The sequence below is a fragment of the Halichoerus grypus genome, chromosome 9, assembly GCF_964656455.1.
Source record: "Halichoerus grypus chromosome 9, mHalGry1.hap1.1, whole genome shotgun sequence".
Lineage (NCBI taxonomy): Eukaryota > Metazoa > Chordata > Mammalia > Carnivora > Phocidae > Halichoerus > Halichoerus grypus.
In genome coordinates, this window is record NC_135720.1 from 92,912,085 (window position 1) to 92,928,968 (window position 16,884).

At 38.6% G+C, this 16,884-nt stretch overlaps 1 protein-coding gene and 1 pseudogene across 2 annotated transcripts in view; one reads left to right on the forward strand and one right to left on the reverse strand.

Annotated features, from left to right (window-relative positions):
- Nucleotides 1-16,884, reverse strand: part of LOC118524408 (DNA primase large subunit) — a 324,736-nt gene that overhangs the window by 262,572 nt on the left and 45,280 nt on the right. The window lies entirely within an intron of this gene.
- LOC118538120 (large ribosomal subunit protein eL42-like) lies at nt 789-2,725 on the forward strand (annotated as a pseudogene).

The following is a 16,884-nucleotide window of genomic DNA, read 5'->3' on the forward strand; positions in this document are numbered from 1 at the left end:
ACGTGATGATAGCTGGGGCTCCTGGGTGGCTCAGTTGGTTGAGCGACTGCCTTCGGCTCGGGTCATAGTTTGGGGTCCTGGGATCAAGCCCCACCTCAGGCTCCCTGCTCAGCGGGGAGTCTGCTTCTCTCTCTCTCTCTCTGTCCCCCTCTGCCCCTTTCCCCTGCTCGTTCTCTCTCTCTCAAATAAGATCTTTAAAAAAAATGTGATGATAGCTGTATGAATGGGAAACTATAAAAAGTAATTTGTGAAAGAGATTCCAGAAACAGACAAAAAATTCAAGAACAGAAATTAAAAACTCAGTAGAATCATCAAGAAACGCCTTACGTTGCAGTAATTGTGGACTAGGTGATTTAGACCAATCCATCCGCATCAAAGTTCTCATAGGTTTAAGACTCACAGGTCAGCCCTGTCACTGAAAGCCTACTTTTATATTTGCTAATTCTGGGAAAGTAACTTCATGGAGACCCTGCCAAAAGTGGTAACTATGCCCTACTCTGTAGGACACTGAAGGACTTAGGTGGGTGTCAACCAGAAGTTTATCAGCCTTCATATGGATCTGCAGCCCAGTATCTAATTATCTAGTGGGCGAGGGACCTCAGATTTTGGATTTACATTAAAATTATCCTGAACCAGCACTTCCTACAGGCCCATGAAAGGAACAAATGAAAACCTTTTGGGAGAAAGGGTTATAATCCTCCTACATCTCAATATAGTACTCCAAATAACTGCCCAAATACAATCTCCAGCACACAAAAATAGCAAAGCACACAAGGAAATAAGACCCCATGAATGAGAACCAGATAGGTAAGACAAAAAAAAAAAAAGGGTAAGAACTGAAAAATAAAATTGTCATTATTCACAGATTATATGATTAGTATCCTTAGAAACTCCAGAAAAATCCACAAATAATTAGACCTATTGACCTAATTAAATAAGATTTCTGGATACAAGGTCAAATACAGAAAAACCATTTTGTATTTCTATATGTCAGCAGCCAACTTCAATAATGGAATTTTTTTTTAAGGCTCCCATTCACAACAAGATTAAAACTACCAAGTACCTAAGAATAAATCTAACAAAAGATGTGCAAGGCCTCCACAAAGAAACTATAAAACCTTACTGAGGGAAACCGGAGAAAACTAAAATAACAGAGAGATAGGCCACAAACATGTACCAAAAGACCAAATACTGCAAATGTACCAATTCTCCTCAAATTGACCTATAGATTCAATACACTCTCAAACAAAATCAGAATAGCTTCTGCATCTCTGTGTGTGCAGACATTTACAAGTTAATTCAAAAATGTATATGGACATGCAAAGGACCAAAAATAGCCAAGACAGAAGAAAAATTTTTAGAGGTGCCCCTGGGTGGCTCAGCCAGTTGTGTCCAACTCTTCATCTCAGCTCAGGTCTTGAGCTCAGGGTCATGAGTTCAAGTCCCACGTTGAGCTCCATGCTAGGTGTGGAGCTTACTTAAAAAATAATAATAATAAATTAGAAAAAAAGATAATCCAATAGAAAAATAAGCAAAAAACATGAACAGGCACTTTACAAATGAGAAAATTTAAAAGGTGAATAAATATACGAAAAGATGCTCAACCTCCTTAGTCATCAGGTAAGTGCAACTTAAAACTATAGTGGGAAAACTCTATGACATAACACTACACAACCATTAGAATGCTAACATATAAAAATAGGGGAAAAAATGTTGGTGAAGGTGTGGAGGAATTGGAACTCTCATATATTGTTGGTAGAAACATAAATGGTCCAGCCACTTTGGGAAAATTTCCAGGACTTTCTTATCAAACTAAGGATATCTGCCCCTGTAACTCAAAAATCCCACTCCTAGGTATTTACCCCAAGAAAAATGAAACTACATAACCACAAAAAAGACTTATTTGGTCCCATTTATATAAAGTTCTAGAACAGGCAAAACTTCATGTGGTAAAAAAGATTTGAATAGTGGTTGCCTTTTGGAGAGTAGGAACAGGGATTTTCTGGAGCATGAGGAAACTCTCAGGGTTGATAGTAATGTTCTGTATCTTGGTAAGTTTGAGTTGCACACATTTATGCATTTGTCAGAACTCATGAATGGTATACTTAAGAGTTGTGCATTTCATTGTACATAAGCATTACCTTAAATAAAAAGAGAACTGTTAACAAACATTGAACTCTAGCTTTCTTTCTTGCCGACAGCACTCTTGCAAACATAGTGAACATTCCTAAAACCAGCTGGACCTTCTGCAAGAAGTGTGGTAAGCACCAACCCCACAAAGTTACATAGCAAAGATTTTTTTTTTTATAAAATTTTATTTATTTATTTGACAGAGAGATAGACAGAAGAGCACAAGCAGAGGGAATGGCAGAGGGAGAGGGAGAAGCAGGCTCTGCACTGAGCAGGGAGCCCGATGCGGGACTCGATCCCAGGACCCTGAGATCATGACCTGAGCCGAAGGCAGACGCTTAACCATCTGAGCCACCCAGGCACCCAGCAAAGATTCTTTTTATGCCCAGGGAAAGCAGCATTATTACAGGAAGCAGGGTGGCTAGGGTGGGCAGACTAAGCCGACTTTCCGGGAAAAGGCTAAAACTACAAAGATTGTGCTGAGGCTTGAATGTGTTGAGCCTAACCACAGATCTAAGAGAATGCCACTAAAAGATGCAAGCATTCTGAACTGGGAGGAGATAAGAAGAGAAAGGGCCAAATGATCCAGTTCTAAGCTTCATTCTTTGTTATATTATGAAGACAATAGAAGTTTGAGGTTATATTCAAACAAACAAACAAACAAGCACTGAACTCTAGTTAAGGACACGCAGGCTGTAGTATGTGGTGGGAACTATACCAATTTCTGTAACTTTGAAAGAGACTTACTCTGAAATGGATAGATACAGGAATGGAAAGTAAGTGATAAAACAAGTATAGTAAAATGTAAATTGTAGAATCTAGATAGTGAGTACATACAGATATTTACTGTAAGATTCTTTCAACTTTTCTATATGTTTGAAATTTTTCACATTACAATTTTGGGGGCAAAATAACACAATGAAGTTACTATTATACACTCACCAGAACTAAAATTAAGTTGGACAACAGAGATGAAAGTGTAGAGCAATGGGACTCTCATAACCTACTGACAGGAATACAAATTTATATAAACATTTTAGAAAATCTGGCATTACCTCATAAGTTGAAGGTAAACATATCCCATAACCTGGCAATTTTTCTCCTTAAGTATATACACTAGAGCAGAGATAAACAAACTGTTTTGAGAAAAAGCCCAACAGTTAAAATTTTAGGCTTTGCACGCCATAAGGTCTCTTTCACAAGCACACAGGTTGTCGTTATGGCAAGAAAAGAGCCATCTATAAACAAATGGATATAGCTGTGTTAAAATAACACTGTATTTATGGACTCTGAAGCTTACATTTCTTATAAGAATTTTCCTTTGGTAAGAAATGTTATTCTTTCAATTTTTTTCAACTACTTAAAAATGTAAAAATCAATCTTCACTCACAGGTTATGCAAAAACAGAGAGCAGAGAGAATCTGGCCCACGGGCCAAATTTTGCTGAGCCCTACCCTAGAGCAATGGATTTCAAGAGGTACAATTATAATCACCTAGAAGGTTTGTTAAGATACATATGGCTGCACCCCACTCCTAGAGCTTCTGATTCATAATCTCTGGGGCAGGCCCCAAAAATTACATCTCTAAGAAGTTCCCCAGTGATGGGGATATTCCAGTTCTCAGACCACTGCCCTAGAGAAGCATACAAAGAAACATGAACAAGTATTATTCATATAATCATGAAGCAACATTATTCATAACAGCCAAAACTAAAAACCCAAAAATGCATCAAAGGCAGAATAAATACAGTATATCCGTAGTACAGACTATGGCATAGCAACAAAAATAAACAACTTCACATGATATGCGTTAAGTCTTAAAAACATATTAAGCAAAATAATACATACAAAATAAAACATACCTCATTGTTACATTTATATAAAGTTTTGTCTTAATAAGGAAAATTATACTGTTTAGGAATGAATACTCAGGTGGTCAACTCAAAGGAAAAAAGGTAAGGAAATGATAACCATAAATAAAGTCAGACTTCAGTGGTTTCCTCTAGGAAAAAGAAGACAATTGGTTGAGAAAGAACACAAGGAAAAGTTTGAAGAGTAATAGCAATGCTTTATTCCTGTATCACAGACTTAATAATAATCCACTAAACTGTATGTTTTTGTTGGATATATTTTCTGGATATGTGTTATACTTCTTACTTTTTAAAACATTTTTTAAAAAGTGAAACAAAAGTGAAATGTGTTATATGAAATATAATACAGTCAGTAAAATTCTTTTTAAAATTATGAATACTTATGATTACTGTTACAGAAAGATATGCATGAAATTGTTAGGTATAAGTAAATTAATACAATTAGGTGAGGACAAATTAAAATAAACCGTTAAGAGATTCCATGTCTGTGTTTGTGCACAAGTTTATGTGTGAGGGAAAAGTTTAGACCAAAGTAAAACTGTATAACTCTGGATAAAGGGACTAGAGATCATTTTTATTTTCTTCCTTATACTTGCACATATTTTATTAAATTCATTCCTTACGTATTTCATGAATGTTACTGTAATGGTGTTTTTTATTCCAATTTCTAATTTTTCACTGCTTTCTTGCATATCCTTTTTACTTTGTTCTTTTACTTCAAAATTAAAGAACCTGTTGCCTAGGGATGCCTGGGTGGCTCAGTCGGTTAAGCGTTTGCCTTCGGCTCAGGTCATGCTCCCAGCATCCTGGGATCGAGTCCTGCATCAGGATCCCTGCTCAGTGGGGAGTCTGCTTCTCCCTCTCTCTCTGCCTGCCGCTCCCCCTGCCTGTGGGATTCTCTCTCTCTTTTTGACAAATACATAAATAAAATCTTTAAAATATATATATAAATGATTTTAAAAAAATAAACTATTGGCTAGCTTAAGTATTAAAGTGATACTATAGAATCACCACTTTAGGCATGCCTAATAATTTCCATATTTACGCAAATCTGTTGAGTCTAAGACTAATGCTGCTTAACTACTAATACTAGTTAAGCTTTTCTTTCTCTTTATTTCCCTGAAAGGTAAAAATCCAGCATATTTTTGAAAACTTCCTTCAAAGGAAATCTTACCTAGAAGAATATTATGTTGCAGAAATTAGAAAAAAAAACACACTCTGGTTGAAGTGAGGCTGGGCCCAAAGCATACCCATCCAACCCACCATCACTCCATCCCTGCCCTTCTGTGGCCCGTTTTTAAAGAGCACAGGCAGAAAGAGCCTACAAAATACTTAAGTAATTGCACAAACCGTCTATGAAAAGAATGATGGCACTACTACTGAAACAGAATCACTGGCTGGTGGACAGTTATCTCATCACTGTGTAATGGCTTAAAATGTTTACTCACAGGTGTTACATGAAATCGAAATACAGCAGAGAGAAAGGCAGTCTAGGTGTGTCCACCAGATTTTTTTTTTTTTTAAGATTTTATTTATTTGACAGAGAGAGAACGTGAGAGAGGGAACACAAGCAGGGGGAGTGGTAGAGGGAGAAGCAGGCTTCCCGCAGAGCAGGGAGCCCGATGCAGGACTCGATCCCAGGACCCTGAGATCATGACCTGAGCCGAAGGCAGATGCTTAACGACTGAGCCACCCAGGCGCCCCTGTCCACCAGATTATTAAAAAGCCAATGGAGGTTGAGATCTAAGCATACCATCTACTAGTTACACTAGTTAATACTATTTCACTTAATCATACCAACAATCCTACCAGGTAGATATTATCTTAATTTTACAGCTAATTAATAGAAATAGAAATGAAATTGGATTTCCAATTAAAAACTGACACTAAAGTTCACAAGACCATGCAGTCTCCAAATAAAATAAACAAAATACTACCCTGCAAGAGTTCGACAAACATGTAACATCAAGAGAAAGTCATCAATTAAGATTTTCACTGCAATTCTTTTTTGGTAATGAACAGGATAAAAATACAGAAACTAAAAATGTAATACAACTAGATGTCATGATAAGTCTTATAGGTAAAAATTTTAAAGGGTGTCACAGCCCAAATTATATATAATCTACACTCATTCTACAGTGTTTTAAGTTGAGGCTTAGCAATAGCACATATTTTCCTAAGAGCTAACACCAGATTATTCTGCTTCAGCATTTGTTTTCTTCATATATGCCTCTGTTTAACTGACTATCTACCTTTTCCTTTGCACTCCATAAGGAAAATCCTTTGAAACTCAAATGCACAACCAGATACACACCACAGAGAATCTGAGCAAAGGCAACTATATTTTAGACCAGTTTTAGAGTCAAACTGTAATTCTCAAACAGCAACTGATAAAGTAAGAAACTGATCAGGGAGATATGATGAAAGGGGAAGAAATCTTAATGTCTTCATCAAAGTTTTCATTATTTTTTAAGTGAATTTACAACTGGAAATATAAAAAGATAAATTCAAAATAAAAATGGATTTTGAATTTGCCTAATGAACACTTACTTGAATTTAAATAAAATTCTAATATACATGCCTGTTCTCCTCACCATTAATGAAGGCAATCATAACTGACTGCATATACTGTTTTTTACCAAAATAGTTTTGACTGAATCAGCTGACAAAACTGAAGTTCAGGTATGTTAATCCACCAGGGCCCTTTTATAATCACTGATTACAGCAACAAAGAAATAGGTATCTTTGAACATACAGATGTTTTTCCTAAGACTCTTTTGGGTTCTAACTAAACAAATCCCACAGCAATATATAATGCTAGTACTTCTCCAGGGTAATACAGTATCTCCCCCTTTCCGAAACTCAGCTCAAATATTTGTATTAACAATACCACAGGTATTTATAAGCAATTAACTGCTTACCTAATAAATACCAGGGAAGTAGTAGAAGCATACATCACCTTACTGGTCATACAACATCGTAAGTTATCAGACTTACTTGTTCAAATAGTCTTTTGCCTTAGAAACAGAGTCAAGACTAACCTTTTTTTATTCAAAAGTTTTTGGAATAAAAACTAGAGTACTAAAGAATGTAATAAAGGGGCACCTGGCTAGCTCAGTCGGTAGAACATGCTACTCTTGATCTCGGGGTCATGAGTTCAAGCCCCACATTGGGTGTAGAGCTTACTTAAAAAAAGAACGTAATGAGATTTTCTTTCATTGAAATGTACCTCCCAGGGGCGCCTGGGTGGCACAGTCAGTTAAGCATCTGATTCTTGGTTTCGGCTGAGGTCATGATCTCGGGGTCATGAGATTGAGCTCTACCTTGGGCCCTGCGCTCAGCATGGAGTCTGCTTGAGATTCATTTCCCTTTCTCTCCCTCCCCCTCTGCTCCTCCCCATGCTCACGCTCACACACACTCTACTTAAATAAAATCTTTTAAAAAAATTTTTAATTAAAAAAAAAGTACCCTCCCAAAAAAAAAAAAAATTGCCTACTCTTGCTTAGATTAGAAATAATGAATAAAATTCTAAGAAATTCAATGTGTTTCTAAATCATTCATCCAAAGTAACCAGGTGCATTCCAAAACACACGGCACTCTATCTAAAATTCATGTCATTGCTTATGTTACAGCCTTTCAGTAAATACGGTTTTTCCTTGGTGAATTAAAAAGTTCATCCATTTGTCACACACATTCTAAATCTTCATTTATCAATTTAGTTATAACCAAAATTTAAATGGCCAAAGTAAGAAAATTCTCACCGAAAAATATAGGATGATTTTACAAAACTTTATTAATTAGTATAAACTGCTACTGACTTGATTATTTCAAATATCTAAAATAGGTGCCCCTGGGTGGCTCAGTTGGTTAAGCGGCTGCCTTCAGCTCAGGTTGTGATCCCAGAGTCCTGGGATTGAGCCCCGCATCGTGCTCTCTGCTCGGCCTGCGTCTCCCTCTCCCTCTGCCTGCAGCTCTGTCTACTTGTTCTCACTCTCTCAAATAAATAAAATCTTAAAAAAAAAAACCATATATCTAAAATAACCTTTGAGTATTCTCAACATCCTCCTGAAAAGAGGTATATAAGCAAACTGTTCTAAATGGAATCACATTTCCTCAGTAACTTCCATTACTATTCCAGAGATGCTCAACCTTCACTCTGATTTCAATTAGCAAAGGCCCTGGACATTTGAGCTTTGAAGCTCTTCTCTTTCCACCACTACTCACAATTCCCCACAGCTCAATATCTATAATCCATACCCAGTCACCAAATAGTCAGTACCTCTATGTTTCAAATGGTATATGGTATAATGGTATATATCTTTCTGTCAAGCAAAAATTACTGGGCTTTAACAGTTTGTGTAGAGCTTTATTTCTGTATTTTATAATTATACTGTTTTACATGCTGTCTTACTAACAATTAAGGATTTGGGCTTTGTGTAACCTTCTCTTTTTGATATTCTCCATCAAACCAGGAACTGGGAGAGCAGTTTCGCTCTGCCAGCAACGCCTAAGAGGAGATTAAAACAGAGCTCTGGTGAGGCAAACGTTCCACAGAGTAAATAAGTAAGAGGCTGTCTGTGAGGACTGCATTGCTATTCACCCTAGGCGGACCCCCTCACTGAGAGAGGGTTGTACATCCCCTACCTGCTGGACTCATGCATTGCCATGTGACTTGCTTTGGCCAGTGAAATCTAAGTGACATGTGTCACACCCAAGCAAAAACTTTATAAGCATGTGGTTTACCCAATTCTCTCCTCCCACTGCCACAGCAACTGGTGAAATTTCAGATAATGGCTGATCAATCAATCTGAGTCACAGCATCAATATGACACAGAGCAGGGCCAAAGATGCACCACAAGAGACACAGAGCATGAACAAGAAACAAACCCTTTTAGGTTTGTTTTAGGGATCATTTGTTACCACTGCGTAACCTATCCTGACTGGCAGAGTGATCGCTATGCTCTTTGGATCCCACATTTTGATCAATAAAATATTTGGAGCACATACTTCTACTACATATATTTTTATAAATTATGTACATTACTGTACATTATGTACTCATAATATGCCTTACCCCCCACTCCAAAATGTAAAAGGAATGAGATTAAAACTGTATAAATTGAATTATTTCCTTCCTACACTCCCAAATGATCATCTTAAGCACACCACTTTGGAATCACTAGTCTATTACAATGGCCTCTAAAGTAAAGATATAAATAAGGCTACCCAGAGATTTTGTCTATAAACTTCACATCAACAATATTCAATCATGTTTCTAAATATTTAGCCTGAAGTTTTCTACTTGCATCCACACAGCTTTCTCTCTCAGACCCTGGTCCTTAAATAAGGATGTACATCAGATTTGCAGTGGAGCTTTTCAAAATTACAGATTCCTGGTGCCTCCTAGACCTCAGAATGAAGCCCAGGTGTATAATGATTTTGATGCATATCACCAGTCTAAAGAGTAAGTCCCGGGAAAGAATCCTTCCTTTTTTTTTTTTTTAGATTTTATTTTTAAGTAATCTCTACAGCCAACATGGGTCTCAAACTCACAGACCTGAGATCAAGAGTCAGTCACATGCTCTACCAGTCGACTGAGCCAGTCAGGCACCTCAAGAATCCTCTTTTCTAAAATAAATCTATCACATCCTGGAAATACCACGATCAGTTCTAACATTTGATTTTTTTATGTAGAATTCTTTTTAAAAACACTAAGAACTATGTACCAAGCACCATTTCCAGAAGATGGGATCCAGCTACAAACAAGCAAAACAAAACTGCTCTCATGAAGCTTACATTTTAATGAGACAATACACAATAAACAAGAAATTATCAGGCAGCCATCTATGATGAAAATAAAACAAAAAGACGCGCTGTGGATGGATGGATTTATACTTTCGGTTGCATGGTCAATCAGTCTCTGAAGAAATGACATTTAAATGAAAACAAGTCAACCATGCAAAACCTGTGGCAAGAGTATCTCAAACAGAGGAAAGAGCTAGTGCAAAGGTCCTCACAGGTCCTTTTACCAGGGAGGAAAAGGATGCAGCAACAGAAAGAAGGCCGATGGAGAGCAGTGACAGGCACAGTGGCGTGAGAGGTGCTGAGAGGCAGACAGAGCCCTCAGACCAGGGTGAGATAGACTTTATAATAAGAACAATGTATTAAACAGACGTGTGAAGCACAGGAAAGTCAAGATCTGATTTACACTGTGATTTTTTTAAGACGATTCTTGTGCTGAACAGAGAAGGAATGGTAAGAGGGATCAGAGTGGAAGAAAGGGAACTACTTGGGGAAAAGATGATGGTGGCCTAAACCAGAGAAGCACTGGGAGGAAAAACAAGTGGACAGATTCGGAACATATTTTGGAGTAGAACAGATGGACAGATTGTTAATGAAGAGGATGAAGAAAAAGACTCCTAGGTTTGGAGTTTTAGCCACTGGGCAGATGGTGATGCCATTTACTGACTGTTTTTCTTAATCCTCATTATCCACTGTTATTTATGTTTTACTTCGATACAGATCTGTCCTATGTGTCTTGTTGCAAGTCACCTCAACTTTGTGGAAAGGGGCATGACATCAATACATGTAAATAAATGATTTAAAGTATTAGTTTTTCTGAAAATGAAACACACCTGCACTAGCAGGTAAAAAGACATGTTAACAATTCCAACAATATTAATACAATTAAATTATTAATAGAAAGACTGTTTAAAATATCCAGTGTACAATGAAACAATTAAGAATCATTTCTTTTACAATGAAATAAAAAATTTGTGGCTAAAACAAGTAGTGAAGGCAAACATCCTGGTTTTTAATATTGCTATCACTATTTCCTTTTTTTTTTTTCCTTAATTTATTTGAGAGAGAGAGAACATGAGCTGGGGGGAGGAGCAGAAGGAGAGGGAGAAGCAGACTCCCCACTGAGCAGGGAGCCTGATACGGGGCTTGATCCCAGGACCCTGAGATCATGACCTGAGCCAAAGGCAGACACTTAACCAACTGAGCCACCCAGGTGCCCCAGTACTGCTATCGCTATTTCTAATAAATATCGTTCTATATTGGTAGTAAGTATTGTGATCTATAAAGGGCACTGTGTTTCTCAAATGCACTGTGACCTATTATTAATCTTACTGTGGGGTTTAAAAATGGCTGCAAATTCTTTGACATTCCCATTAAGCTCTACCCATTAAGAACTGAGATCTGTCTTCCCTTTGATCTGGGCTGGACTAAGACTGCTTTGACTAACAATATGGCACGAGTGACACCATGCCAGTCCCATGCCTGACCTTTGAGAGGACTGACAGCTTCTGCCTTGTTCTCTTAAAGTCCTGGGTCACCAAAGAAGTCTAACCTCCTTGCTTTCAGGATCACATGAAGAGGATCCCCACAGAGTCCAGCCTTGTACAGGTCCTCACCTCAGTACTGAGCATGGGAGTAAAGCTGACTTGGGCCTACACCAGACTAGCTGCCAACCAAGTAACCCCCAGTGATATCATGTGGATCAGAAAAATTGCCCTGTGGAGAGCCCAGTATGAATCCCTGCCCCTCAAAATTGTGAAATATTATAAACTGGTTATTGTTTTAGATTTAGAGTTTGGTTTTGGTTTTAAGTTTTGATATTAGGTTTTAGAATTATTATTTTAGACTTGGGGGTAGTTGTTACATACTAATAAATAACAAAAACACTGATCAACCTAAAATAAAAGTTAGTTTAAAACATGTTTTCTATTTATAATCCAATTCTTTTTTTTTTGTACTTTATTATGTTTTAGCAATCTCTACACCAAATGTGAGGCTCAAACTCACAACTCTGAGATCAAGAGTCACATGCTCTTCCAACTGAGCCAACCAGGCACCCCTACAATCCAATTCTTAAAACATACTTTCTGCATTTAATTGTATAAAAGAGAGCCATATAATAGGAAAAAAATGAAAAATAAATTGTTAATAATCAGTACATTTTTAGGAATTTTTAGGAAACAGAGAAAACAGGAAATAAACAAATAAAATAAAAAAAGGAAGTAATTATCACTGTGTTAGTTAACCAAAATTGATAGCATGGTATGTTATGTCACTTACAAATTCTTTGTCATTTATAATCATTCAAAACATTCAGTTAGAAAGCAAACAATAATTTAACACCCTGAGATTCTAATTAATATGTTGATATCTCAGTAATTCTGCCAAGCTGATCAATGTAAAAATCAATCGTCTGGTTACTTTATTACTGCTTTTTTTTTTTTTTTTTTAATAACAAAGGCACATTTTAAATATACTAAAATTTATACTAGAGAGAAAGATTAATTCCTTATACATATGCTCATTTCTTCTCTTCTACATGAAAACCTTTCTCCATCCCCCCCACCCCACCCCACCAAACTGGGTGATTTATATAAGAATTCTTCAAAGTCTCCTAAATAAATCAAAACAGCAGTAATTCCTGAGCTGGACATAAGAGGACCAGAAACTTACTATCTGCCAGATACGTTCCACCCCATCCCACCCCATCACACAAATATTTCTTCAGCATCTCCTATGAGCCAGGTACAGAGCCAAGAGATAACACAGCTACCTTATAAATTAACTGTATTATTTAACCATAGCAAAATCTTATAAAAGAAGAGAAGTTGACTCTACTAACAATTAAATCTGAAAGAAGCAGCTACCCACAAGAGGAAAGAGCCTGGTTTCTAGCATGCAGTGGAAGAGTGAAAGGTCTGTAAGGGCCTCAATGTCCCCCAAGCCCGATGCTTAGCCTTGCTTACATGAGTTAGAGATGGGCAGAATGAAAGGAAGCACACTCATTAAAGTGGAAGAGAGCCAACAAGGTGATCCATCCCGGGAACCTATTTTCAGAACCCACCTCAGACTGCCTACTCAGACAACTGTAGATAAACTGAGTTGCAAGTCACCAACGGCACTGCTAGGGCATTGGCTTTAGCTGAAGCTTACAGAACAGCACTGCACAGGGTAGCCAGGCAGCATTTTTTTTTTAAAGATTTATTTATTTATTTGAGAGAAAGAGAGAGTGCGTGCCCACAGTGGTGAGGGGCGGAGGGAAAGGAAGAGAGAATCTAAGCAGACTCCACACTGAGTGCGGAACCTGATGTAGGGCTTGATCTCACCACCCTGAGATCATGACCTGAGCCAAAACTAAGAGGACGCTTAACCAACTGCGCCACCCAGGCACCCCAGCCAGGCAGCATTGATAGCATTAAGATTTACTGAGAAAAGCTTGATGCTCCTAAAAGGCAGGAAACCTAGGAAGCCACATAAGGGCACAGAAGATGGAAGTGAGTCACTTTTAATTAACCAATCTCAATCAATCAATCAATCAATTTCTATCTCTCTCTGGCTCACACACGTGCACACACACACATACACACACACACCTCAGCCCTGAACTGGGAAACAGGACTCAGCGGCCAATTTATAGGCTGAGTCACTTCCAGGCTGTGGCCTAGAAAAATGGCAATAATATAGCAAAATATAAAGTAACAATGAATAAACAAAATACTGTGTAATCATTGATACTGAACACCAAAACAGCAATATTAAGAAAATTTATTTAAAAACTTTGATCTATTGCTGAGACCTAATATATAAATACACTACAAATGACAATGAGTTAAGTATAAAAATATGGAACCTTAAAGAAATAAGGCACAGTGGAAAAAGTCAACTAGAAAAGAGTATATGCATTATTCTACTCCAACCAGGAGGCTAAAAGCCTGGTAGACACCTGGAGTCAGAACTGAAACAACTTTATACCAAAACTATTGATGAATCTTTTGTTCATTTATTATCATTTACGTCTCTCATCCTTACTCTCAGTGGATACCCAAAAAATAGACCCCTCTGGAGACCTACCAGTGATCCTACAGTCTTCCTCATTTGATTAAGCTCTGACCCCCATCTATCCACCTCATTCATTTGTATATTCCCTCTGTTGAACACATTCCAAAATACCTTCTACTTTGTCCTATAGTAACCAACCCCCACAGGCTCAACCTCTTTCTGAATGCTCCCCTACCTCTGCTGCCTCCGAGAACAGAGCTGTATCGTAAATGGACATAAACTCATTCCTCCCTTCTCCCTCCATTGTGGCCAGTACCTCCCCCTACAGATGACTGCTCTCCACCATGAACTGCCTCAAATTCATCCAGCCCTTCTGGCACTCACTATAGTGACCAACCATCCCAGTTTTCCCAGGACTTAGGGGTTTCTCAAGACATAGGGCTTTCAGTGCTAAACCTGGGACAGACACTACCCAAACCCAAACTTTGTCAACACTGTAACATCCACCTTCTTGCCACTGCCCTAAATGACAGATACATCCATATGGATGATCCCCTCAACACCAGTCTTACAGCCCTTGGCACATTCTGCCCACTCACACTCTACCTCGGCAGCTCACTCCCAAGGTCAGAGCCCTGTTCACAACTACCCACCCCACCCCTCAACATACATATACTCCCCCCAACCATACCTCCTCACCCTCCCTGCTCACCTACTCCACATCCCCACTACACAGGCTCCCTGGATCCATCAGTCTCTTCCCCCCACCCCCAGGCCTTTAACTCTTCCTGGTTTTAATTTTCATCCCCAAATATATTTCATCCTCCAATTCTATCAATCTATGTGCACTCCCCATAGCACACCATGGCTTTTATCTCTGTGTCTTTACACTTATTTCCCATATCGGAAATGCCCTTCTATACCCTCTGTTACTACTGGAAAATGTCTATATAGCTAACACATTATCTCTACAAAGTCTCCCCAGATTTTCTCAGTAATAGCTACTTCCTTTTCTGTGCTTGAACATGTGGTATTATAGTACTTACGTACTATACTATAAGCATTTATATGTGTATCTCCTTTGCTATATGAACCTAAGCACAAAGAAATTTGTTATACTTATTATATTCCCAGCTCTCATCACAATACCTGGTGAAATGCTTACAAACCGGAATATATAAACTATGGAGGGTGACAATATTCAAACTGAAAAAACAAAGAAAAAGAAGAATAAATAAATATTCTGAAAAATATAATGAAACTCCAGAAGACTAAAAATGTATAATCAGAGCATACAATAATTCATCAAATAAATGACAATAGCTATGAAGCTATTTTACCTTTTTTTTTAAGGTTTTATTTATTTGAGAGAGAGAGAGCGCGCGAGCGCACACAAGCAGGGGAGCAGCAGAGGGAGAGGGAGAAGCAGGCTTCACTGAGCAGAGAGCCCGACATAGGGCTCGATCCCAGGACCCTGGGATCATGACCTGAGTCGAAGGCAGCTGCCCAGCCAACTGAGCCATCCAGGCACCCCTTAACCTTTTAAAAAAATTAGACCCCATCCTCCCTCCTAGTCAGTATTCTGTCTAGACAGAGGCTGCAAAGAATACGCTGGGGGGGGGGGAGGGGCGCAGAGTTCGCTGCGTCTCCAATAGCACAGCAATAGATGCAGGCTCTTGGGTTCTAGACCTAGCCATTAGGCAGCTTCTAATTAAGTTATTCAGATCTACTTTCCAGTGAAAATAATGAAAAATGATGGATAAACCATTTTTTAAAAATTAGTTTACAAGGGGCATCTAGGTGGCTCAGGGCTCAATCAGTTAAGCATCTGACTCTTGATTTTGGCTCAGGTCATGATCTCGAAGTGGTGAGATCAAGCCCCAAGTTGGGCCCCGTGCTCAGCGCAGAGTCTGCTCGAGATTCTCTCTTCCTCAGTCCCTTGCCCCACGTGCCCACAAGCAAGGTCTCTCTCAAATAAATAAAACTAAATAAAAAATAAAATAAAAATTAGTTTGCAAGAATTAAAAAACTGACAAGACAAGAGGAACTGCCCTTTTTTGAGGAAAATCTAAGCCCAGGAGAACCAAAGCCAGTTCTGCCCAGAAGGCATCAGCCAATGGCATCCACTTGCACTTCAGATCCTCAGCCTCAAGGGGCCAAGTGAAAAGATAAGGATTAGAGCCTGCCAAACATGGGACCCCAAAGGAGACCCTCCCTACATTAAATTGGGACCCCAAAGGACGACATTCTCAAGGAACCAATGAACTAGAATCGACCCTCCATCTCTTCCCCAACCACAGGAGAATGAAAAGCAGGCAGTTTTGGCACTGGACAAGTCAGGAAAAGAAAAAAGTAGGAAAAACAAAGTCTTTCAGAAGCTTAGCCACTCCAGGCACACATCCACAGTTTTGATGAGCCAGGGAGCCACATCCTTAAATATAGTTTAAAGACAGTCCTTGACAAGTAATACCCCCAGAAGCCTGGGAGAAGCCAACAGAGTACCTCTCAGAGGAGAGCACACTCATCCTGGGAACCCCCAAAAAAAACTATATAAGGGCAATAATCAGTTAAAGACAACCAGGCACACAAGGAAACAAAACAGGAGTGAAAAATAAGCACAAACAACAGCAAAAACAGACCACACAAATTTTAAATCTTAGAATTATCAGACACAGACTAAAAAGCAATCTACATTCATAGAAGACAACAACAGATTTTAAACTGACTGCAAAGAACAAAAATCCATTTAACAGATCTTTTTTTTTTTTTTTTTAAGATTTATCTGAGAGCGAGCAATTGCACAGGGAGTGGGAGAGGAGGAGAGGGAGAGGAAGAGAAAATCTCAAGCAGACTCCCTGCTGAGTGGGAAGCCCAACATGGGGCTCAATCTCATGACCCCGAGATCATGACCTGAGCAGAAGCCAAGAATCGGACACTTAACCAACTGCACCACCCAGGCACCCCTAACATAGCAGATCTTTAAAGGAACCAAACAGAACTTCTAGAAATTACAATAGCCAAAATTTAAAACCTAATGGCAGCAGAACTGACAAAACAGAATAATAGAGAAATAAAATGGGAAA